At 37.7% G+C, this 25,815-nt stretch overlaps 1 protein-coding gene and 1 pseudogene across 4 annotated transcripts in view; one reads left to right on the top strand and one right to left on the bottom strand.

The window, feature by feature from the left end:
- The window catches only part of PRORP (protein only RNase P catalytic subunit), a 146,694-nt gene that overhangs the window by 91,199 nt on the left and 29,680 nt on the right, over positions 1-25,815 (bottom strand). The gene's annotated exons all lie outside the window — the stretch shown is intronic.
- Positions 19,953-21,144, top strand: LOC105739255 (annotated as a pseudogene).

Genomic DNA, 25,815 nt, shown 5'->3' with positions numbered 1-25,815 from the left:
CAAATGCTGAGAGATTTTGTCACCACCAGGCCTGCCCTAAAAGAGCTCCTGAAGTAAGCACTAAACATGGAAAGGAACAACCGGTACCAGCCACTGCAAAAACAGGCCAAAACATAAAGACCATCAATGCTAGGAAGAAACTGCATCAACTAATGAGCAAAATAACCAGCTAACATCACAATGACAGGATCAATTTCACACATGACAATATTAACCTTAAATGTAAATGGGCTAAACACTCCAATTAAAAGACACAGTCTGGCAAACTGGATAAAGAGTCAAGACCCATCAGTGCGCTGTATTCAGGAGACCCATCTCACGTGCAGAGACACACATGGACTCAAAATAAAGGGATGGAGGAAGATCTACCAAGCAAATGGAAAACAAAAAAAGGCAGGGGTTGCAATCCTAGTCTCTGATAAAACCGATGTTAAACCAACAAAGATCAAAAGAGACGAAGAAGGCCATTACATAATGGTAAGTAAAGGGATCAATTCAACAAGAAGAGCTAACTATCCTAAATATATATGCACCCAATACAGGAGCACCCAGATTCATAAAGCAAGTCCTTAGAGACTTACAAAGAGACTTAGACACCCACACAATAATAATGGGAGACTTTAACACCCCACTGTCAACATTACACAGATCAACGAGACAGAAAGTTAACAAGGATATCCAGGAATTGAACTTAGCTCTGCACCAAGCAGACCTAATAAACAACTACAGAACTCTCCACCCCAAATCAACAGAGTTTACATTCTTCTCAGCACCACATCACACTTATTCCAAAATTGACCACATAGTTGGAAGTAAAGCACTCCTCAGCAAATGTAAAAGAACAGAAATTATAACAAACTGTCTCTCAGACCACAGTGCAATCAAACTAGAACTCAGGATTAAGAAACTCACTCAAAACCGCTCAACTACATGGAAACTGAACAACCTGCTCCTGAATGACTACTGGGTACATAACAAAATGAAGGCAGAAATAAAGATGTACTTTGAAACCAATGAGAACAAAGACACAACATACCAGAATCTCTGGGACACATTCAAAGCAGTGTGTAGAGGGAAATTTATAGCACTAAATGCCCACAAGAGAAAGCAGGAAAGATCTAAAATCGATACCCTAACATCACAATCAAAAGAACTAGAGAAGCAAGAGCAAACACATTCAAAAGCTAGCAGAAGGCAAGAAATAACTAAGATCAGCACAGAACTGAAGGAGATAGAGACACAAAAAACCCTTCAAAAAAAATCAATGAATCTAGGAGCTGGTTTTTTGAAAAGATCAACAAAACTGATAGACCGCTAGAAAGACTAATAAAGAAGAAAAGAGAGAAGAATAAAATAGACACAATAAAAAATGATAAAGGGGATATCACCACCAATCCTACAGAAATACAAACTACCATCAGAGAATACTATAAACATCTCTACGCAAATAAACTAGAAAATCTAGAAGAAATGGATAAATTCCTGGACACATACACCCTCCCAAGACTAAACCAGGAAGAAGTTGAATCTCTGAATAGACCAATAACAGGCTATGAAATTGAGGCAATAATTAATAGCTTACAAACCAAAAAAAGTCCAGGACCAGATGGATTCACAGCCGAATTCTACCAGAGGTACAAGGAGGAACTGGTACCATGTCTTCTGAAACTATTCCAATTAATAGAAGAAGAGGGAATCCTCCCTAACTCATTTTATGAGGCCAACATCAGCCTGATACCAAAGCCTGACAGAGACACAACAAAAAAAAAAAGAGAATTTTAGGCCAATATCCCTGATGAACATCAATGCAAAAATCCCTAATAAAATACTGGCAAACCGAATCCAGCAGCACATCAAAAAGCTTATCCACCATGATCAAGTGGGCTTCATCCCTGGCATGCAAGGCTGGTTCAACATACGCAAATCAATAAATGTAATCCAGCATATAAACAGAACCAAAGACAAAACCACATGATTATCTCAACAGATGCAGAAAAGGCCTTTGACAAAATTCAACAGCCCTTCATGCTAAAAACTCTCAATAAATTAGGTATTGATGGGACGTATATCAAAATAATAAGAGCTATTTATGACAAACCCACAGCCAATATCACATTGAATGGGCAAAAACTGGAAGCATTCCCTTTGAAAACTGGCACAGACAGGGATGCCCTCTCTCACCACTCCTATTCAACATAGTGTTGGAAGTTCTGGCCAGGGCAATCAGGCAGGAGAAAGAAATAAAGGGTATTCAATTAGGAAAAGAAGTCAAATTGTCCCTGTTTGCAGATGACATGATCGTATATTTAGAAAACCCCATCGTCTCAGCCCCAAATCTCCTTAAGCTGATAAGCAACTTCAGCAAAGTCTCAGGATACAAAATCAATGTGCCAAAATCACAAGCATTCTTATACACCAATAACAGACAAACAGAGAGCCAAATCATGAGTGAACTCCCATTCACAATTGCTACTAAGAGAATAAAATACCTAGGAATCCAACTTACAAGGGATGTGAAGGACCTCTTCAAGGAGAACTACAAACCACTGCTCAACAAAATAAAAAAGGACACAAACAAATGGAAGAACATTCCATGCTCATGGATAGGAAGAATCAGTATCGTGAAAATGGCCATACTGCCCAAGGTAATTTATAGATTCAATGCCATCCCCATCAAGCTACCAATGACTTTCTTCACAGAATTGGAAAAAACTACTTTAAAGTTCATATGGAACCAAAAAAGAGCCCGCATTGCCAAGACAATCCTAAGCCAAAAGAACAAAGCTGGAGGCATCACGCTACCTGACTTCAAACTATACTACAAGGCTACAGTAACCAAAACAGCATGGTACTGGTACCAAAACAGAGATATAGACCAATGGAACAGAACAGAGCCCTCAGAAATAATACTGCACATCTACAACCATCTGATCTTTGACAAACCTGACAAAAACAAGAAATGGGGAAAGGATTCCCTATTTAATAAATGGTGCTGGGAAAACTGGCTAGCCATATGTAGAAAGCTGAAACTGGATCCCTTCCTTACACCTTATACAAAAATTAATTCAAGATGGATTAAAGACTTACATGTTAGACCTAAAACCATAAAAACCCTAGAAGAAAACCTAGGCAATACCATTCAGGACATAGGCGTGGGCAAGGACTTTATGTCTAAAACACCAAAAGCAATGGCAACAAAAGCCAAAATTGACAAATGGGATCTAATTAAACTAAAGAGCTTCTGCACAGCAAAAGAAACTACCATTAGAGTGAACAGGCAACCTATAGAATGGGAGAGAATTTTTGCAATCTACTCATCTGACAAAGGGCTAATATCCAGAATCTACAAAGAACTCAAACAAGTTTACAAGAAAAAAACAACCCCATCAAAAAGTGTGGGAAGGATATGAACAGACACTTCTCAAAAGAAGACATTTATGCAGCCAACAGACACATGAAAAAATGCTCATCATCACTGGCCATCAGAGAAATGCAAATCAAAATCACACCAGTTAGAATGGCCATCATTAAAAAGTCAGGAAACAACAAGTGCTGGAGAGGACGTGGAGAAATAGGAACACTTTTACACTGTTGGTGGGACTGTAAACTAGTTCAACCATTGTGGAAGACAGTGTGGTGATTCCTCAAGGATCTAGAACTAGAAATACCATTTGACCCAGCCATCCCAAAGGATTATAAATTATCCTGCTATAAAGACACATGCAAACGTATGTTTATCGCGGCACTGTTCACAATAGCAAAGACTTGGAACCAACCCAAATGTCCATCAATGATAGACTGGATTAAGAAAATGTGGCACATACACACCATGGAATCCTATGCAGCCATAAAAAAGGATGAGTTCATGTCCTTTGTAGGGACATGGATGAAGCTAGAAACCATCATTCTGAGCAAACTATCGCAAGGACAGAAAACCAAACACCACATGTTCTCACTCATAGGTGGGAATTGAACAATGAGAACACTTGGACACAGGAAGGGGAACATCACACATTGGGGCCTGTCATGTGGGCGGCGGGGGGATAGCACTAGGAGATATACGTAATGTAAATGATGAGTTAACGGGTGCAGCACACCAACATGGCACATGTATACAAACCTGCACGTTGTGAACATGTACCCTAGAACTTAAAGTATAATAAAAAAAAGAAAAAAGAAGAATGAACTGTCAAAATCTCTAAGTCCTGTTCTGTAAGCCAAGGAGAAGTGAACGTTAGATATGCCACTCTACCAGTACAACTGTGCTGAAAGAACAAGGCTGTAAAACGTATAGGTCCTCTTTAGCCATTAAGAGGCTTTTATTTACTTATGGCTGTTTTGGAGAGGTAAAGATTCAGCCAATCATTAATTCAACAAATATTTGCTGAGCACCTACTATATGCCTAGCAGTTTACCAAAGGGACAAACAAAACAAAACAGAACAAAAAAACCCCAACTTAATGGAGCTTAGTGGGAGGATGCACAAAATAAACCAAGTAAATAAGTAAATAATATTAAATGTGAGAATGCTATGGAGAAAAAAAAGAGGGGAGGGAGTTCCCCCTCTGGCAATGATGGAATAGTTTGTATTGGATTACTAGATAATAATATAAATTCTAGATAAATACCCAACTATTTGAAAGTACCAAAGAATGAGCAAAAGCAGGCAGAAACTGGAGGGGACATGACATTTGAAAGGTTTGGTAGTTTTAAAATCTGTCTGAAAATTAGTTGACACTCCCCTCCCAAAAGGTGGTGTCTAATACCCTATGCTTGAATGTGGGCTCTCCTTTGTGACTGCCTCAATGAACGAGATGTGGCAGAAGTGACATTATGTGATTTCTGAGGCTAGGAAATAAAAGACAATACAGCTTTCATCTGGCTCTCACTCTCAGGATGCTTGCTCTTGGAAACCAGCCATCCTGAGAATGCCCAAGTAGACGTTACATGTAAGTGTTCCATCTGACAGTCCAACGGAGTCCCAGCCAACAGCCAGCTAGCATCAATCACCACACCGATGAGATTGAGGGGGATTTCAAGATGACCCCTAGCCCCTATTTGATTACAACAATAGGAGACCCAAGCAAGAAGCATCAGCTGAGTCTTATTAACCCCTAGAAACATGAGAGAGAACAACAATAATAATAGTAATCAATTATTGTGTTTTTTTAAAGCCACTATATTTGGGAAAATAAAGGAAAGAAAAGAAGGGAATTATACCAGGTAAAATTTGTCTAGGTCAGAGGGCAATCTCCAGACAGTATGGCCAGCAGGAACAGCTGCAAATCAAGCAGAAAGCTGCAGAACTTACTGGTTTGAGGAAACAGAAGACAGAGTTTGGGGCAACCAGAGGCTGGAAAATGACGGGGAATCCTAGAAAGGATAAAACCACAAAATTTGCACATAAATCTCCTCAAATCCTTGGGTAAAACATGATCTGCACATGCTTGGAGAAGATTCCAAGAAGCCCAGCAAAAAAGCAACAGCTGAAAGACTTGAAAGACCTAAGCAGAGATCTCAGCTGCTACCCACTGCAAGGGAGACAGTTTGGAGTCTAAGTCTAAAGAAGTTTAACAGCCTGCTAAATTAGCAAAAAATCAATAATTTCTAGACAAAATAGGTAATCTCTAAAGCCTCTGCAATGTGTCATTCACAATGTCTGATACCCAATTAAAAATTAATAAACATAAAAAGAAATACAAAAATGTGACCCACCGTCAAGAAAAAAGGGATTCAAAATAAACTAATCTGGGCTGGGCACAGTGGCTCAAGCCTGTAATCCCAGCACTTTGGGAGGCTCAGGTGGGTGGATCACTTGATGTCAGGAGTTCAAGACCAGCCTGGCCAACATGGTGAAACCTCATCTCCACTAAAAATAACAAAAATTGTCCAGGCATGGTGATGCATGCCTGTAATCCCAGCTACTCAGGAGGCTAAGGCAAGAGAATTGCTTGATCTTGGGAAGTGAAGGTTGCAGTGAGCCAAGATCACGCCACTGCACTCCGGCCTGGGCAACAGAGAGAAACTCCATCTCCAAAAAAAAAAATGAAACTGGCTGGGCGCAGTGGCTCACACCTGTAATCCCAGCACTTTGGGAGGCCGAGGCAGGTGGATCAAGGTCAAGAGATCAAGACCATCCTGGCCAACATGGTGAAACCTGGTCTCTACTAAAAATAAAAAAATTAGCTTAAAAATAAAAATTAGCTGGGCATGGTGGCACGTACCTGTAGTCTCAGCTACTCAGGAGGCTGAGGCAGGAGAATCGCTTGAACCCGGGAGGCAAAGGTTGCAGTGAGCTGAGATCGTGCAGCTGCACTCCAGACTGGTGACAGAGTGAGACTCCATCTCAAAAAAAGAAAGAAAGAAAGAAACCAATCCAAAGTGTAGATGCCTGAGGTAGCAGACAAGAGCTATAAAGTAACTATTGCAAATACAATCAAGAATTCTGCCTATAATCCCAGTACTTTGGGAGGCTGAGGCAGGTGCCTCACCTGAGGTCAGGAGTTCGAGACCAGCCTGGCCTTCATGGCGAAACTCTGTCTTTACTAAAAATACAAAAATTAGCCAGGTGTGGTGGTGCGCACCTGTAATCTCAGCTACTTGGGAGGCTGAGGGAGGAGAATCACTTGAACCTGGGAGGCAAAGGTTGCAGTGAGCCAAGATTATATCACTGTACTCCAGCCTGGGCAACAGAGTGAAACTCCATCTCAAAAAAAAAAAAAAAATTTAAGTAAATATAGTCATAATTAATGCAAAGAAAGAAAATCTCCACAGAGACTGTAAACTAGAAAAATTAACAAAATGAAAATTATAGAACCAAAAAGCACAAATGTGAAATGAAATATTCATAGGGTGGATTTAATAGCAGATTGGGGATGGCAGAAGAAACAGTCAGTGAACATGAAAGACAGAGCAACAAAAAATTATACAATTTAATGAAAACAAAACGATGAATCAGGTCTCAGTAACCTGTGGTACAATATCAAACAGATTAACGTGTAATTACAGTCTAGAAGGAGAGGATAGAAAGGACAGAGTAATAAAAAGTATTTGAATGGCCAAAACATCCCCAAAGTTGGTGAAATACATAACTTACCCAAGAAGCAGAGCAAACTCAAAGCAGAATAAATACAAAGAAAACCATAAGTAAAACTATAACTAGGCACATCATAGTAAAACTGATGAAAATCAAAAATAGAAAAATCTTAAAAGCAGTCAGAAAAAAGGATACATTACATAAAAAGGAATAATAATACAAATGACAGTTTAGTTCTCATCAGACACAATGGGGCCAGAGAACATCTTTAAAAGGATGACAGATGACAAATAAAATAACAACAAAAAACTGCTTTCAATCCACAATTCTGTACCTAGTAAAATATCCTCCAAAAATTGAGGCCAAAAAAAATTAAGGTGAAATAAAGATATATTCAGGTAAATGAAAACAGATAATTCATCACCAGCAAGCCTGCAACATAAGGAATGCTAAAGCTGGCCAGTGCCATGGCTCATGCCTGTAATCCCAGCATTTCGAGAGGCCCAGGTAGGAGGATCACTTGAGGTCAGGAATTCAAGACCAGCCTGGGCAACACAGCAAGATACTGTCTCTACAAAAAAGAAAGAAGGCTGGGTGCAATGGCTCATGCTTGTAATCCCAGCACTTTGGGAGGCCAAGGTGGGTGGATCACCTGAGGTCGGGAGTTCAAGACCAGCCTGACCAACATGGAGAAACCCCGTCTCTACTAAAAATACAAAATTAGCTGGGTGTGGTGGCACATGCCTGTAATCCCAGCTACTCGGGAGTCTGAGGCAGGAGAATTGCTTGAACCTGGGAGGCAGAGGTTGCAGTGAGCCGAGATTGCGCCATTACACTCCAACCTGGGCAACAAAAGAAAAAGAAAAAAGAAAAAGAAAAGAAAGAAAGAAATGCTAAAGCAATTTCTTCAGGCTGAAGGGAAATAACATCAGATGAAAACCTAGACTTGGAAGAAATGAAAAAATACCAAAAATAAACTGGTAAAGATGTCGGTATTTATAAAAAAGAATATACTTTTTATTCTTTTAATTTCTTTAAAAGACATATGACTACTTAAAGCAAAAATTATCATAGCACTACATTTTGGGGCTTAAAACATACACAGATGTAATATATGTTTTAAGCTACAATAAAACAATAGCACAAAGACCAGGAAGTGGTAAATGGAATTATATTACTATAATGTTCTTATATTTCATGTGAAATGGTTCAATATAAACTCTAAGTAGACTGAATTAAGGATTCAGATTGTAAAGCCCAAATCATACATTTAAAAAATAATGTAGATCTGTAGGCCAGAGTTGATAAAATTTTTTAAAAGTTTAAAAAAAGTAAAAAGGTATAGATAAAAGCCAATAGATGAATTAAATGACAAATTAAAAGAAATTGGATTAACCCAAAAGGAGACATGAAAGGAGGAACAGAAGAACAAAAAGCAGATGGGATAAATAGAAGACAAATAGCAAAATAAAATGTTTAAATCCAACCTTATAAAAAATGCTATCTATAATAGATATACTTATCTTTAATACAGAATAAGTGGAAAGTGAAAAGTAGGGAAAAATATGTACCATGCATCAATAAGCTTAAGAAATTTGGAATGGTGACACTAATGTTAGACAAAATAGACTTGAAGAAAAGGAATACTACAAAAATAAGGGACATTTCATAATGATGACAGGATCAATACATCAAAGTCGTATCACAAATAAGAATAGAGCTTCAAGATGTGGATAAAGGAAAAGCTGACAGAACAAAGGAGGAATAGGTAAATCTACAATTACAGATGGAGATTTCAACACTCTTCTCTGCATAACTGAAGAAGTAGATAAAAATCAGTAAGGACTTAGAAGACAAATCTATATCTGTAGGACACTATGCCCCACAATAGCAGACTACGTATTCCTTTTCAAGTGCACATGGAATATCTACCAAGACAGACTACAAGCTAGGCCACTGATATGGTTTGGCTTTGTGTCCCCACCCAAATCTCACCTTCAATTGTAATCCCCAGGTGTTGAAGGGAAGACCTGGTAAAAAGTGATTAGATTATGGGGGTGGTTTCTTCCATGCTGTTCTCATGATAGTGAGTGAATTCTCACGAGATCTGAAGGTTTTATAAACGGTAGTTTTTCCTGTGCTCTCACATACTCTCTTGCCTGCTGCCGTGTAAGACATGCCTGCTTCCCCTTCCGCCATCATTGTAAGTTTCCTAAGGCTTCCCCAGCCATGCAGAACCTGAGTCAATTAAACGTCTTTTCTTTGTAAATTTACCCAGGCTCAGGCAGTTCTTTATAGCAGTGTGAGAATAGACTAACCATAAAATAAGTTTCAATACATTTCAAAATACTGAGATCTTAAAGAGTATAGTTGCTGATACACACATACACACACACACATACACACACACACACACTTAAACAAAAAACCACTAGCAGTAAAATATCTATAAAAGCCCCAAGTATTCCTAAATACACTTCTCAATAACCCAAGGGTCAAAAAAAAATTACAAAGGAAACTAGGAAATATTTTGAACTAAGTGATAATAAAAATTACATATCAAAATTCATGGGATGCAGTATACTACTACTTAGCAAGAAATACATAGCTTTAAATACTTATATTAAAAAAAAAAGAAACATCATAAAACATTGACCTAAGTTTTCAACTTAAAAAGGTAGAAAAAGAAGAGCAAATTAAATTTCAAAGAAAGTAGAATAATAATAAGCAGAAATCAAAGAAATAGGAAAAGCTAATAAGGCAAAAAGTTGAAAAAAAAAATGAACCTCAATCTCTATTACACATCACACACACAAAATATTTCTAAATAGTTCATAAACTAAAAGCCAAAACTATGCAAATTCTAGAAGAAAACACGAAAATTCTTAGCAACATCAGAATAGGCATAAATTTCTTGGGCAAAGTCATCACTAATAGTCACATACGGGGGCCCTTGATACAATGCCCTTGAAAAGGTTACAAGATAATTTTTGTAACATTCTTGCCAAAAATACCAACATGAATCTTATCATAAGGAAATATCAGATAAACCCAAATTGAGAGACATGTTACAAAATAATAGGCCTATGCTTTTTTATTATTATTTTTTAAGTAGAGGTCTAAGAAAGACAAAGAAAACTGAGATTAAAAGAAACCAAAGAAACGCAACAACTAAACCCAATGTGTGGTCATAGTTTGGATCTAGAGGAAGGAAAAGCTTGTTATGGACATTTTTGGGACAAGTGACAAAACCTGAGTATCAACTCGTGATTAGATAATCTTATTATATCAATGTTACAAAGATGAAGAACTCCCTTTGGTCCAATAACTATTATAAAATACTTAACATCATTACTCTTTAGGAAAATGCAAATTTAAAACTATAGCAAGATATCATTATACGCCCCCTAGAATGGCCGAAATTAAAAAGACTGACCGATAACAAGTATGTGGAGCAACTGGAATTTCCAAACATTGCTGGTGGGAATGCAGGATAGTACAACCACTTTGGAAAATAATTCAGCAGTTTCTTACAAAGTTAAGCATGTATTTATCATATAACTGAGCAGTCCCATTTATGAGTATTCACAGAAGAAATATGAAAATACACACCCACACAAAGACTTACATGTGAATGTTAACAGTGGCTTTATTCCTAATTGACAAAAACTGAAAACAATTCAAGTGTCTATTAACTAATGAATGAATGGGGGAAAAATGTGTTAAAGCCAGTTCCTTTAATACTCCCTTTCTTCGAATCCTTAGAAAATATTATCTGGTATCTGCAGCACGTGGATATAGTTAACATGTGATGATCACTGCTTTTTATGTAAAGTTTTGAGTATGCATTATTGTTTTCCACTTATTTCTTCTTATTTGCTAGAGTAGGACATTAAGTGAGAAAGGTCTTTGTGAATTCGGTATTAAAGCAACTGGCTTTAGTCACAGTAGATGTGGAAAAACAGGGGAATACCAGCTCTTTTGGTTGGAAGCAGTGCTCTTAACATGGGAACAACAATAAAAAATCCATCTCTGTATCTAAGTACTTCCTGTGCATTCTTTAAACCATGGAAACCAAATAGATCCTAAATAAGAACATTAACATGACTGCCTTAATGTAGCTGGGGGAAAATGAAGCCACATGGCTAAAAAGTATCATTGTAATCTAACAACTAACATGGAGGCTACAGAAATTTTAAACTGGCAACAGTACTGTAAACTAAAGAGAAGAGAAGTTTGGGAGAGTTCTCCTAACCAAATGACCAATGGTAATCAATGGTAATTTATTGAGACAAACTATCTTAGTGCATTTCTCCAGCTTTGGAGACAAAAAAGAGTAGAGGTGACTCAAAGTAAAGCAGAAAAAATACTTTAACTCAATTTTAGGAAAAAGGGCTCAATTAAACAGAAAAAACAGTGATGGTCTCCTTAGCACATGTCAAACATCTCTCAAGCAAGTTTACTTTACCACTCAATCCAGGTGGTCCATTAGCTGTTTTCTTCTATCCTAATAAAATAATCAACCTTCAAGGCAGGAGAGTTAGGTAACACAACATCTTTGGACACTTTATCATCTAAAGAGAAGTGGTATAAGCAGGTAACAGGACTGAAAGCAAGATAAGACAAGTACATGACACCAAGGAATAATCTTTCATAAGCTGTTATTCTTCAGAGAAGAATTGTAAACGGCATCTGACTTGATAAGCCAGAGTGGAAAAATGCCCCATCTTCATGCAGCTTACCAGATAAACTGGATTAATATCCTGATGAGTCTAGATCCAAAAGGTGGAAACTGTCAGCATCCAAAGGGACAATGAAGGGGTAAGTACACTCTGCCCATCTACCTAATGGCATATGCTGAGCATTAATGGATCTTTTTTCTCAAGGATAATTCAATAGGGTGAAAAAGTCCATCACAGGCCAATGAAAGACACGTTAGGAGCTTTGCCTTAAAGATTCAGATAGGCCGGGCACAATGGCTCACACCTGTAATCCCAGCACTTTGGGAGGCCGAGGCGGGCAGATCACAAGGTCAAGAGATCAAGACCATCCTGCTCAACATGGTGAAATCCTGCCTCTACTAAAAATACCAAAAAAATTAGCTGGGCGTGGTGGCACGCGCCTGTAGTCCCAGCTACTCAGGAGGCTGAGGGAGGAGAATCGCTTGAATCCAGGAGGCAGAGGTTGCAGTGAGCCGAGATTGCACCACTGCACTCCAGCCTGGCGACAGAGCGAGACTCCATCTCAAAAAAAAAAAAAAAAAAAAACAAAAAACAAACATTCAGATAAAAGCATGTTCTGAAACTCAAACACAATTTAGAAGACCTCTGCCTGGATCCCTCAAAGAAGAGGACAAATTCGGTTGCATCTGTGAAGAAAGAGCAATAAGCTTTAAGGAGAAGAGAACAGCAAGAGATGCAAAGAGATCCAAAAATAAAATAGAAATGAAAAAAAAATGCAACAGCAAAATTTAAATATGCTTTGAAAGCAGTAAAGATTAGAACTAATATACTAAAACATGTATTTCATGAAATGCAGCACAAATTTTGAGAAATTCTACTTCAGTGCAGAAGCAAAGAAGAAAAAGAATGTTAAGAGAAAGAACATTATAGATATGAGGGACAGAGAACAGAGATCCAACTTTTAAGCCTCAGAAGGGTGTTCTCAAGGAATAAATCAAAACAAAAAGAAGAAGAATCTTTTTTTTTTTTTTATAAAACTTCCCCAAGATTGAAAAATACCTACTTTTTGGCTGGGTACACTGGCTCATGCCTGTAATCCCAGCACTTTGGGAGGCTGAGGTGGGTGGATCCATTGAGGCCAGGAGTTCAAGACCATCCTGGCCAACAGGGTGAAACCTTGTCTCTACAAAAATTAGCTGGGCGTAGTGGCAGGTGCCTGTAATCCCAACTATTCAGGAGGCTGAGGCAGGAGAATTGCTTGAACCCAGGAGGCAGAGGTTGCAGTGAACCAAGATCATGCCACTGCACTCCAGCCTGGGCAACAGGGCAAGACTCTGTCTCCAAAAAAAACCTTACGTTTAAAGGACACATGACATGAGATTCCGGGAAACAATGAAAAAAATCACCTAATCATCTCCTCACAAAATGTTTAATTGTGAGGTTAAAGAAAAAAATCCTACACACTTCCAAGTCAAATAAATAATACCATAAACTTACATAGTGCTTTCCATGTGCCATGTAGATCACAATGCCATTAAGAAACAAAAATTCTAAGTGCTTTACATATACTAACTTTCTTTTTTGAGACAGAGTCTCGCTCTGTCGCCCAGGCTGGAGTGCAGTGGTGCGATCTCGGCTCACTGCAAGCTCCGCCTCCCGGGTTCACGCCATTCTCCTGCCTCAGCCTCCCGCGTAGCTGGGACTACAGGCGCCTGCCACCACGCCCGGCTAATTTTTTGTATTTTTTAGTAGAGACGGGGTTTCACTGTGTTAGCCAGGATGGTCTGGATCTCCTGACCTTGTGATCTGCCCGCCTCGGCCTCCCAAGGTGCTGGGATTACAGGTGTGAGCCACCACGCCCGGCCTACATATACTAACTTTCTTATTGCTGTAAGAATGGTATGAGGTAGATATTATCATTTTTCCCACTTAACAGATTAGGAGAATAAAGCATAGAGAAGTTAAACCGATCACTTAACTAGTAAATGGTGAACTTGGGGTTCAAAACCCAGAAGATCATTCTCTTGTACTATCCCTCAGAGCAACAAAAATCAAGCTGGACCCCAGCTACTCAGGAGGCTGAGGCAGGAAGACTGCCGGAGCCCAGGAGTTCCAGGTCACCCTGGGCAACATAGTAAGACCCCGTCTCAAAACTAAGAAATTCAAGCTAGAAATCCCAAAAGCCAGAAGACATCAAAACAACTATGTTTAAGGATCATGGGTTAGTTTACACATGGGGCCTAAACCTCTTGGCACATGCATTGTAATAGTATTTCCTTCTTCCTATACAGTACATTTTAATAGTGTGGCCTGTATTCTTAAGCAAGGCATGCCAATCAAGACTGCTGCCCTTCCCTGCAAGGTACCTGCAAACAATGGGAGAGAAACTTTGCAAACGTCCTTCATGAGTTTTTTGGCTGGGAAATCCTACTTTCTTTGATGTGGTCTCCCTATTTTATTTAAGGAGATACATCACTCCCACTCCCCTACTCCCTCCCCAAAAGAGACTAATAAGGACTAATGGAATTTCACCTGGATATGTCTAATGAAGGATTTTTCTTTTTTCCTTATTTTCATTTATTTTAGTATTTCAACTTTTATTTCAGATACAGGGGATCCATGTGGAGGTTCGTTACATGGGTATACTGCACCTAGGTAGTGAACACAGTACCCAGTAGGTAACTTTTCAACCCATATCCCACCCCCTCTAGCAGTCTGCAGTGTCTGTTGTTCCCATGTTTATGTCCATGTATGCTCAATGTTTAGCTCCCATTTATAAGTAAGAACTTGCAGTATCTGCTTTTCTCTTACTGAATTAATTTGCTTAGGATTATGGCGTCCATCCATGTTGCTGCGAAGGACATGACTTTGTTCTTTTTTATGGTTGCATAGCATTCCATGGTGTATAGTACCACATTTTCTTTATCCAGTCCACCGATTGGCACTAGGTTGATTCCACGTCTTTGCTACTGTGAGTAGCGCAGCAATGCACATATGAGTGGATGTGTCTTTTTGGTATAATGATCCATTTCCCTTTGGGTATACACCCAGCAGTGGATTCCTGAGTTAAATGGTTGCTCTGTTTTAAGTTATTTGAGAAATCTCCAAGCTGCTTTCCACGGTGGCTGAACTAATTTACATCCCATCAACAGTGTATAAGCATTCCCTTTTCTCTGCAGCCTCATACTAGTACAAAAACAGACATATAGACCAATGGAACAGAATGGAAAACTCATAAATAAAGCTGCACACTCACATACACCTGATTTTCGACAAGGCCAACAAAAACAAGCAATGGGGAAAGGAATTCCTATTCAATAAATGGTGCTCAGATAACTGGCTAGTTATACGTAGCAGAATGAAACTGGACCCTTAACTTTTACCACATATCAAAATTAACTCAAGATGGATTAAAGATTTAAATGTAAACCCTCAAACTATAAAAATCCTAGAAGAAAACCTAGGAAATATCCTTCTTGACATCAGCCTTGGCAAAGAATTTTTGGTTAAGTCCCCAAGAGCAATTGCAACAAAAACAAAAATTGACAAGTGGGACCTAATTAATTAACTAATTAAACTAAAGAGCCTCTGTATAGCAAAAGAAACTATTAAAGTAAACAGACAACTTACGGAATAGGAGAAAATATTTACAAACTGCATCCAACAATGGTCTAATATCCAGAATCTATAAGGAACTTAATTCAACAAGCAAAAAACAAATAACCCCATTAAAAAACAGGCAAAAGACATGAACAGACACTTCTCAAAAGAAGGCATACAAGTGGCTAATAAACATATGAAAAAATGCTCAATATCACTAATCATCAGAGAAATGCAAATTAAAAGCACAATGAGATGCCATCTCAAACCAGTTAGAATGGCTATGATTAAAACATCAAATAATAAGGTGTTTTTTTAACTGCAGGTCACAACACCTTACTAGGTCATGAGATCAATTTAATACAGTTGCAACCAGCATTTCAGGGGGAAATAAACAGAACTAAAATAGAGTGCAACGAATATAGCAAGAGTACATAATTTTTTTATGTAAAAATTTTTTTCATTTATAAAAGTGTTATTACATAAAATGTACATTGTATCTGTGTTGTGTTAAAAAATGCTTAAAAGGCACTGGTAATAGGACTCTATCACATATATAAAACATGATTTTGCCCCAGGGAACATTACTAATACATTTTATCAGAGTCCTATAATATTTACCTCTGGAAAGTTTATTAAAGAAAGTGCCAGAACACAAGTTATAAAAATTAACTCTAATAGATATTAGATATATCATAAAACTACAATAATCAAAATAGTGTCATACTGTTAGGTATGCAGATTAGTGAATCAGAACAGAAAGTCCAAAAAGAGACCTAAATATTTATATGAAAAATTTGGTATATGCTAAAAGTAACATCTCGCTTTATCCCTAGTGGGGTAAAATATGGATTGTTAAACAAATGATGTTGACACAATTGGCTAATTAGCTGGGGCGGAAATTAAGTTGGAACTATACCTCACATCAGAAAAAATTCCAAATGGATGAAAAATTTAGAGAAAAACAACAAAAGTGTAGGGAGCAAAAGGAAGTTTTTTGTGTTTGTTGGCTTTTCAATAACCTTGCAACAGAAAAAATCTTTCTAAATATGAAACCCAGGAGCCATAAAAGGAAAGTCTGATAAATTCGAATATTTTAAAATGTACATAGAGAAAAAAAATGTAAGCCTCAAAAGTTGTAATTTACATCACAGATGATTTTCCAAATAAAGAGCTCCTAAAATTAATAAGAAAACAGTCAATAACTCAAAAAACGGACAAGACAGGAGCAGTTTGCAGAAAATAAATATAAGTGACTCTTAAACCTATGAAAATATGCTCCACCACACTCCAAGAAAATTGTAAATTAATCCTATACTGCAATTTTATATTTTTACTTCTATAGGCAAAGATCAAAATGTTTGATAACACACTGAATCTTAAAGGTGTGGAGAAAGAATTCTCATATTTTGCTGATCAAAGTATATACTGTTAAAATTTCCATGAAGGCCAATCAAAATTAATATGTCTCCATTGTGCTAGCAATTCCATTTGTGGGAATCTATCTTACATCTATATTGGAATATGTGAGAAATTACAAATGTGTAAGGTGATTCACTGTGACATTTTTGTAATAGTGAAAGATTTGAAACAACTTAAATACTCATTAATAGAAGACTCAATGAATAATTAAATTATGGTCACTCCATACAGCTAGAAAGAAGAAAAAAGAGAAGAGGAAGAAGAGAGGAAGGAGAAAGAAGATAATCTATTTTTTTAATCTTGAAATATAAAATGATAGCCCACTATCAACTACATGAAGGACTGAAAAAGTTTCCCTAAAAAATTCTGAATCATCTAGAATCATGAGCTAAAGATGCATGCTCCCTAGCAGTTAGGTATCATTTCCAAGTATTAATACATTATCCCGTAAATTCCAAATAGAACAGAATTTACTTACAAGTTTAAAGTTATTTCTTAAATCTTGTCTGATCTTTGGAGAAATAGATCTAACTCAGGTAAAGACAGTTCAGAAATTAAATTTCTAGACAGAATCACCTATATTATTTTTAATCCCACTCTTCTTCCTTTTCATATCATATTCTGACAGATTTATGGAGAATAGCTCAAAGAAGGGCAAAAGGCAATATATTTTTAATTATAAAATCTTGCTCCTAAATTAGAAAGAAACAAATCAGGCCAAAAAATAAAAAATACAAAAGGCAGTAAAACAGCCTGAGTCCTGCAAACCCCAAAATGCTGTTAACTACTCAAAAAAAAGAAAAAATTCTGCTTTTATTCCAGGAGTTTGTCCATGCTTACACACCCTGGAAATCCCCTCTGCTTCACACCTAACCCAGAACCTGCTCTAAAGTGCCAACACAGTGCCTAACTTCCCTTCGTCCTTGGAAGCAAATGTGTAAAAAATTTAAGCCCCTTCACTGATCAAATCCCTTCACTTTTCTGGGCCTTACGTTCCTCAGGAATAAAGTGAGGCTATTAACACATACTTTGAAGGGCTATTGTAAGGACTCAATAAAATTAAATGATTTGACTGTAAAAAGTCTATACCATAAAAGCCCCTGTATGTACTTTAGGTAAATAATAATACCACAAGTTTTACCAATAGTTTGTCAACATTTATAACTCTTTGGGTTTTAACACTGGATACCAGGAAAGTTAACTTTTCCTGCTTCCTGTTCCTGACTGAGAAATGGGCTCCAGTCTTCACATGGCAGTAGAGTAGATGAATCCCTGAAAGGACCCATAACCTAACTGCTTCCACATGTATAAGAAAAATATGTCTACATTTCAGTTGTTCCCAGGTATTCTGATTCAGGGGCCAAAAACAGCATTTAGCTTGTCACCTTCAAAGGGCACTAGACTGAGGTAAGATCCATCCCTTTGTAGTATGCATGTATGCATGGTTCATAAATCATGTTTCTTGGCTGAGGATTGCCTGTAGTGCATCCTTAAGGATTACTCTATGCTTTACAATGTGCATATGTCTTCTGATCTATCCTCAAAACAAACTTGTGAGAAAACTGAGATGCGGACAGAAAGACCAAATTAATGACAACAAAAAAATACAGAATCTTTATTTCTAATTCCCAGGTTACTAATGACTTCATTGAGCTGAATGAGCTATTTCCTTTCTTTATAAAGCAGAAACAATTTATCAGACATTTGCAGAAGCCATCAAGTTTTCAATGTCCCCACAGAAATGAAGCAGAATTTACTACCATCTATACTCAATTCTATGGCTAATTTTTTAAACAAAGAAAATAGTTTGGGCTATTTTTGTCCTCTTTTAGCGAAAAAAAAAATTGGAAGCAGAGAAGAGAATGAAAAAGGAAAAATTTAAATTCCTGAAATTTCTAGTGCATGAATTCAACAGTAAATCTGACTAATGTTAAATATGTAGACAGTAAATCTTTGTGCACTGCAGTAGTAACAGAGTAGCCTGTGAAAGTTATCCAAGTGGAAAGCAGAAGGGAAACGGGAAGTGATTTTACTCTGAAAGAAAACCAAAACGTGAAAGAGTCAAATAGTAAATAGGACAGGCAAGAATACTCAGGTAGAAATCTTGGGGATATCCCAGGAACATTCATCAGCTCAAATGACGTGTCTTGTACATCTCATCAGCGGTTTTCCCTCCGCTGTCTAACTTATACAAATATCTGAGTAACTCAAGAGCAACGTACAACTGGAAGATGAGTCATTCCACCAGTAATCAACGAGATTAAGGGAAATTCTATTTTCCTGTGAACTTTGGCACAGTTTGAATCTGTTTCTTTATTCCTGCTAGGAATCACTACGAATCCAGGTTTGTACACCTTTTCTTCTGCCATTATTAAGTAAATAATAGTAAGCTAAGTGTTAGGTAATTTCTCATCCTCAGAAAACATACACCAGTCTCATAAGGAGGCAGAATTACCAGTATGGTTAAACAGCAAGTGTTACTGAGTCCAAAGATGTGGGTCTGAATCCTGACTTCATCACTTAACCTGTGTGGTTTCAGCAAGTTACCGAACTTTTCTGAGCCTCAGTTTTCCCATTTGTCAAGGACAGAAAATACTCATTCCCTCAAAGTTATTGCACAGATTAACTGAAATGGTAGCTATGACATAATAAATGTAAGCACTGGATTATTTAATGTATAAATAACTGTATTTATTACACACCTACTGGATGCCAAGCATTGTGGAAAATAGGAAAAAGGGTGTCCTGTCCCTCAGAGTTTCTAATCTGGTTGAAATAACAATAGATACTGACATGAAAAACTAAACACTAAAACAAGAACACATAGTATAGGATCAATAGCTAGATGTGTGCCAGGGTTAATAAATGCTACAAGTTCAAAGGAAGAAAAGATAAATGCAGACTACAGAGGTCAAAAAAGGTTGTGTGACAGAAAAGGGACTGAGATAGTCATGAAGGAAAAACAGGATTTAGAGGTAGGAGTATATTTTAGATGAGAGGAAAAAGAAGAGGAAGAAAACACAAAGCAGTCTAGAGCCACTAATTAGCTGGCACTGGCTGAAGCAGGGGTCTGTAGAGGAGAGTGGCAAGCAATGAGGCCTGAAAAGTAGGCTTCGACCAAACTGGAGGAATTACTTTCAGGGCAGGAATGGGAAACTGCTGAAGGTTTTGAGGCAGGGGAGTAATAGGATTACATCAGTGTTTTGAAAAGAATGACCTGGAGTGCAAGATCCACTGCTGATTAGGAGAGGAGCGTCAACAGCAGCACCGTGGTTCTTCTGTGGATTTCTTCTGTTGGAATCTGGACGACTGGAATGATGGAAATGTGTGGGATTTGCCAATCTCCCAAATCAAGTATCCAGAGAATCAGTGAAGAGAAGGTTTGAATTCACACTTACGGTGGTGGGAAATCCAGGAAAGACAACATTAATCAACTCACGATTCCTCATAGATTTGCATTCTCCAGAATATCCAAGTCTTTCTCATAGAATTATTACTAAAAAGACCATATAGGAGGAACAATCCAAAGTTTTAATCAAAGAAGGTAGTGTTAAGTTGCTGCTCACAATAGTTGATACCCCAGGATTTGGAGATGCACTAGATAATAGTAATTGCTGGCAGCTCGTTATCGACTACATTGATAGTAAATCTGTGGACTACCTAAATGCAGAATCACAAGTGAACAGATTTCAGATGTCTGATAACAGGGTGCCGGGTTTGTACTTCACTGCTCCTTCAGGACATGGAATTAAACCAGATAATAACTTTAAAACAGATAATGAAAGAAACCTAAGAACTTAAAATATATAAATTTCCAGAAACAGATGAAGAAGACAACAAGCTTGTTAAAAAGATGAAGGACCATTTACCTCTTGCTCAGGTAAGTAGTAATACTATATCATTGAACTTAACGGCAAAAGGGTTAGGGGGAGGCAGTATCCTTGGGGTGCTGCTAAAGTTGAAAATGGTGAACATTGTTTTTACAATTCTAAGAAATATGTTGATAACACATATGCATGATTTGAAAGATGTTACTAAATGCCCACTATGAAAGGAGAAAACTGGCAGTTGTGACTTATAACGGAGTTGATAACAAATAAAGGCTTACTGAGAGCCTTCTGGCACGAATGGAAGAAGAAAGAAGGGAGCATGTAGCTAAAATGAAGAAGATGGAGCTGGAAATGGAGCAGGTGTTTGAAATGAAGTTCAAAAACTGAAGGACTCTGAAGTTGAGATCCAATGGCAGTGCCATGAGCAAATGAAAAAGAAGCATAACACAAAGAATTAGAGAAGAAACATCATCAGTTTGAGGATGAGGAAGCAAACTGGGAAGCTCAACAACATATTTCAGAACAAAACTCTTTGAGAACCTTCAAAAAGAAAAAGAATAAAGAGATCTTTTAAACTACTGGCCAATAGTTACGTATTATTAATAGTTACGAATATCCCAACTTGGACATCAGTGTTTGTTGGATCCATCTGACCAATTTGCACCAGTTTTATCCATAGTGATAGATTTAACAGCACGACAAAAATTATTTTGTTGTTGTTCTTAATGGAGATTAAGATGCCTTGAATTGTTTAGGGTGTTGTGCACTTATTAATAGAAAGTAACAGGCCAGGCACCGTGGCTCACACCTGTAATCTCAGCACTTTGAGAGGCCAAGGCGGGCAGATCACTTGAGGTCAGGAGATCGAGACCAGCCTGGCCAACATGCTGAAACCCTGTCTCTACTAAAAATACAAAAATTAGCTAGGTGTGGCAGTGGGCGCCTGGGTTTTAAATACGAGTTTAGCTTCACTGATGGCATAGTTTACAGGAACAATGAATACTGTGGTTTGGATCTATCATCCAGCTCTGCTAATCTGGTACTTAATAATCAGTTCTTGTTTACTAATAGTCATCTGACGTTTCTCTGATTCCAAGTGGAGAAGCCTTGTACCATCAACACAATGGTGAATGACTTAGGAAGAAACCACATCCAGAAATATCCAAAGGTCTGGCCCATGTTTAGGATAGGCTCCTAAGTATATTTTTTAAAAAATGAACGTCCAGGTACGGTGGCTCACGCCTGTAATCCCAGCACTTTGAGAGGCCGAGGCGGGAGGATCATGAGGTCAGGAGATTGAGACCACCCTGGCTAACATGGTGAAACCCCGTCTCTACTAAAAATACAAAAAATTAGCTGGGCGTGGTGGCAGGTGCCTGTAGTCCAGCTACTTGGGAGGCTGAGGCAGGAGAATGGCATGAACCCAGGAGGCGGAGCTTGCAGTGAGCCAAGATGGCGCCACTGCACTCCAGCCTGGGCAACAGAGCAAGATTCCGTCTCAAAAAAAAAAAAGAAAAGAAAAAAGAAAAAAACGAACTACCGTTATTAGGGCAAGAAATATTGACAATGACTATAAAAAAAGGTATTAATTTATGATAAGAACTTTCACCTAAGTCTAATGACTCCTGAGCATCTACTCTGCGAATAATTTCTTTTCACTTCCCACTGACATTGTATCTGGGGACATTGTACCTTGATATGGCCTTATCATATTTTCTTGAAAAACATCCTCTGCCTATTTTTCTCATTCTAGAGAATTTTACAGGTTAAATAATAAAGATAAGCATTTATACTGCATGAATCTGCAAAGGAACTACAGTATTTTTATTGATATGACAGAATGCACTTTTGCCATTAGTGGTTTTTCAGTCAGCTTGCAAAGAATCACACTGTTAAAGTAGTGACCAGCCTAGAGAGAAGCCTGCTTTTGAGACAACCTGAGTTATCTGCTAATTCAAAACATCTGAACAAAAACACTCCTGGCACAAATGCAGTGAACTCATTACAAAAACAAAAACAAAAATAAAACACCTATGTTTAAATTAGCCCTGTATGTAGCTCAATCCATATGCATTCCACCCTTCCAATCATAAGTCTCTAAAAGAAAAGCCAGCACTCCTACATGCAGGAAATCACATTTTACTTCTCTGCAGCTGCTTCATAGCCAAGGAAAATGCAAAAGCAAAGAGGAAGTGTGCCAGAGATCTTATTAACAAAGAGTGGAAATCCCCACACTCCACATCTCCCAATTAGCACTGTTGGGGACATAGGCTCTCTGGTTCAAATTTCCCTTGGTGGAATGGCTAATCACACCAGAATTAATCTGCAGTTGCCACCTATGATAAAAGCAGGGGTTGTGCACACTGGAGCATTCCACATTGCCTCTTCAGCTATAGCTTTTACCACACAATGGATTAACTTGTACAGGATTTTTCAAACTCCTCCCCTAACCCAGAAAAAAAATGTTAATAACCTCTTTGCAAAGCAAAAACAATGCAGTACAGTAGGAAATCTTTATAGAACTGACTCTGAATCTAAATTAGTTGTTCTACTCTATTAAGAAATTTTATCTTGTGCATTTCAAAAATGGAAAAAGAAACGTGCAAATGACAATTTTCAGCATTTAAAAAGTATCATTTGCTTTAAGAAGGGGACTTTCATTCTCTATAGTGGTATTTCTGAACTGTTTATATCCTTTCTAATGAATATATACTATTTATATTATAATGAACATATAATATGTTTACTTGAGGAAATCTTTACTATAGGAAGATTAGGAAGATGTTGCTTCTGCATGAAAATCACTAAGAAAGCACTGTTTTATAATCTCCCTTTTCATAACTTCTATCCTGAAAGCATATGTGTATTTGTCAGCTTTTTTTTTTTTTTTTAAATAGACACCAGGTCTCGCTGTGTTGCCCAGGCTTGTCTTAAACTCCTGGGCTCAAGCGATCCTCCCACCTCAGCCTCCCAAAGTGCTGGGATTATAGTTGTGCGCCACCACAGCTGGCCCTTTGTTAGCTTATAAAAAAAGATTTTCAAGATGAAAATCTTAAACATATATAAAAGTCGACAGAATAGTATAATAAATCCCCATGAATCCATAAACTAGCTTTATCATCTCATGACCAATTTTGTTTCATATATAACTCCATCTATTCTATCCCCTATTTCCCAGTTATTTCTGAAGCATATCTCAGACATCACATCATTTAATCCATAAATATTTCAGTGTTTAGCTCTGAATCTAAAGAGTTTGGGTCAGGCATGGTGGCTCATGCCTGTAATCCCAGCACTTTTGGAGGCCAAAACGGGAAATCACTTGAGCTCAGGAGTTCGAGACCAGCCTGGGCAACATGGTGAAACCGCCTCTCTACAAAAAGTACAAAACTTAGCCGTTGTGGTGGCAGGCACCCGTAGTCCTAGCTACACAGGAGGCTGAGGTGGGATGATCACCTGAGCCCGGGAGGTTGAGGCTGTGGTGAGCTGTGATTGGGCCACTGCACTCCAGCCTGGGTGACAGATTGAGACCCTGCCTCAAAAAAAAAAAAAAAAAAAAAAAGAGTTTTAACTCACTAGCATTATTAACCCTAAATAAAAATCAACAAAAATTTCTTAATAACTCCAATAACTGGTGTTCAGATTCCTCTGATTGTTCAAATCAGGAACTAAGGGCCCAATATGATCCATACACTGCAAATGGTTGCTGTATCTCAAATTGCTTTTATCTACAGGTCATTGCTCCATCTTTTTTCTTTGTTGGCAATTGATTTATTAGAAGAAACTGGGTTCTCTTGTAGTTTCCCACAGATGGTATTTGGTAATTGTACCCTTGACGTATAATTTAATATATTCCTCTGCCCCCTGTATTTCCAGTAAATTAGTAGTGAGCTCTAGATGCTTGATCAGATTCAGGTTTGATATTTTCATGTACCAAATCCTTAACTTTCCTATTTCCTATTTCTTAAAATGTTGAAGAACCATGAGCCAAATTTCAATCTATAGCTAAAAAGTAGTGCTGGTTAATAAGGAGGTGTCATGTGCTCTGCTCAAGACATAACAACTTGGAATTTCTCCCTTTAGATATTAAGGAAAGGAGAGAGGTAGACTACAGAGCTTCACATCATCAAAACCTCAACAACGATTTGATGCTGCCTTTCTTCCCTCCCAAACTGACACTGTGCTACATACAGACTCTGCACTTTTAATTCACCTAAATCACAATTTCCTGTTCTACTCTGCACTGTCTTTGGGGCTCCACTCTCATCTCTGCTCCCACTAGGAAAAGCTGACCTTATCTAACTTTTCTTAACACATAACTACATGTTATGTGTTAGTTAGAAAGCCTTAACATTGCAGATCTGGAGTGGGCTTTGGAGATCATCTGGTCCAACTGTCTCTGTTTAAAGACCAGGAAAAAGAACAAAAGTGCTGAAGTAACTTTTCCAAGGTTATTATAAAGATATATGCTAAGTTAGTTAATATTTATAAAGTACTCATAACAGTGACTAGACTTATAATAACCCTTATATAAATATTTGCTTTTTAAAAAGCAAGTTAAAATTAGTTAAGAAACAAAATTAGTACTTGAGTGAGGACCTCTTAAACTTCTCTAAGAATACAAATAATACTCCCTTCTACTTTGCAGTTTGGGGGAATAATGCACTCTACATATACCAAAATGTTCCAGATAACTGAGGCATGCTCCTTTAAACACCCAATTTTATTTTGTTTTAATCTTTTAAAGTCAAGATAATCCAAGATGGAAACTGTTGTCAGAAATATAGTATACAGTTTCCTTCATCAAATGAAGAACACTGAACAATATCTTATTAAGTTTCTCAGTGACCGTTTCATTATGAACACAGGGAAGCTTAATGAATAGAACTCATATTTGGGAATCAGACAGATGCGCATTCCAATCTTAATTCTGTTACTTACAAACCTTGCTTGGGAAGTCACTTAACCTCTCTGAGGTTTAGCAAAAAAGGGGAGGCTGCCTTCCTTGTAGGATTGTCACAAATATTAGAGATAACTGATACAAAGATCCTAGCACAAACATCTTAGCCTGACACTAAGAATTCAGTAAATGGTAACTATTATTCATTTATTCAGCAAATTGAGCATCTTTATGTAAAGCACTATTCTGAGTTATGAGGATACAGCAGTGTTCTAAACAGGCAAAAATCCCTACCCTTGTGGTGCTTTCACTCTATACAGAGAAAAGATACACAGTAAAAGCTCT

The sequence above is a fragment of the Nomascus leucogenys genome, chromosome 1a (genome assembly GCF_006542625.1).
Source record: "Nomascus leucogenys isolate Asia chromosome 1a, Asia_NLE_v1, whole genome shotgun sequence".
Taxonomy (NCBI): Eukaryota; Metazoa; Chordata; class Mammalia; order Primates; family Hylobatidae; genus Nomascus; species Nomascus leucogenys.
The sequence above is the reverse complement of the archived record's forward strand: the minus strand, read 5'-3'. Positions and strand labels throughout refer to the sequence as shown.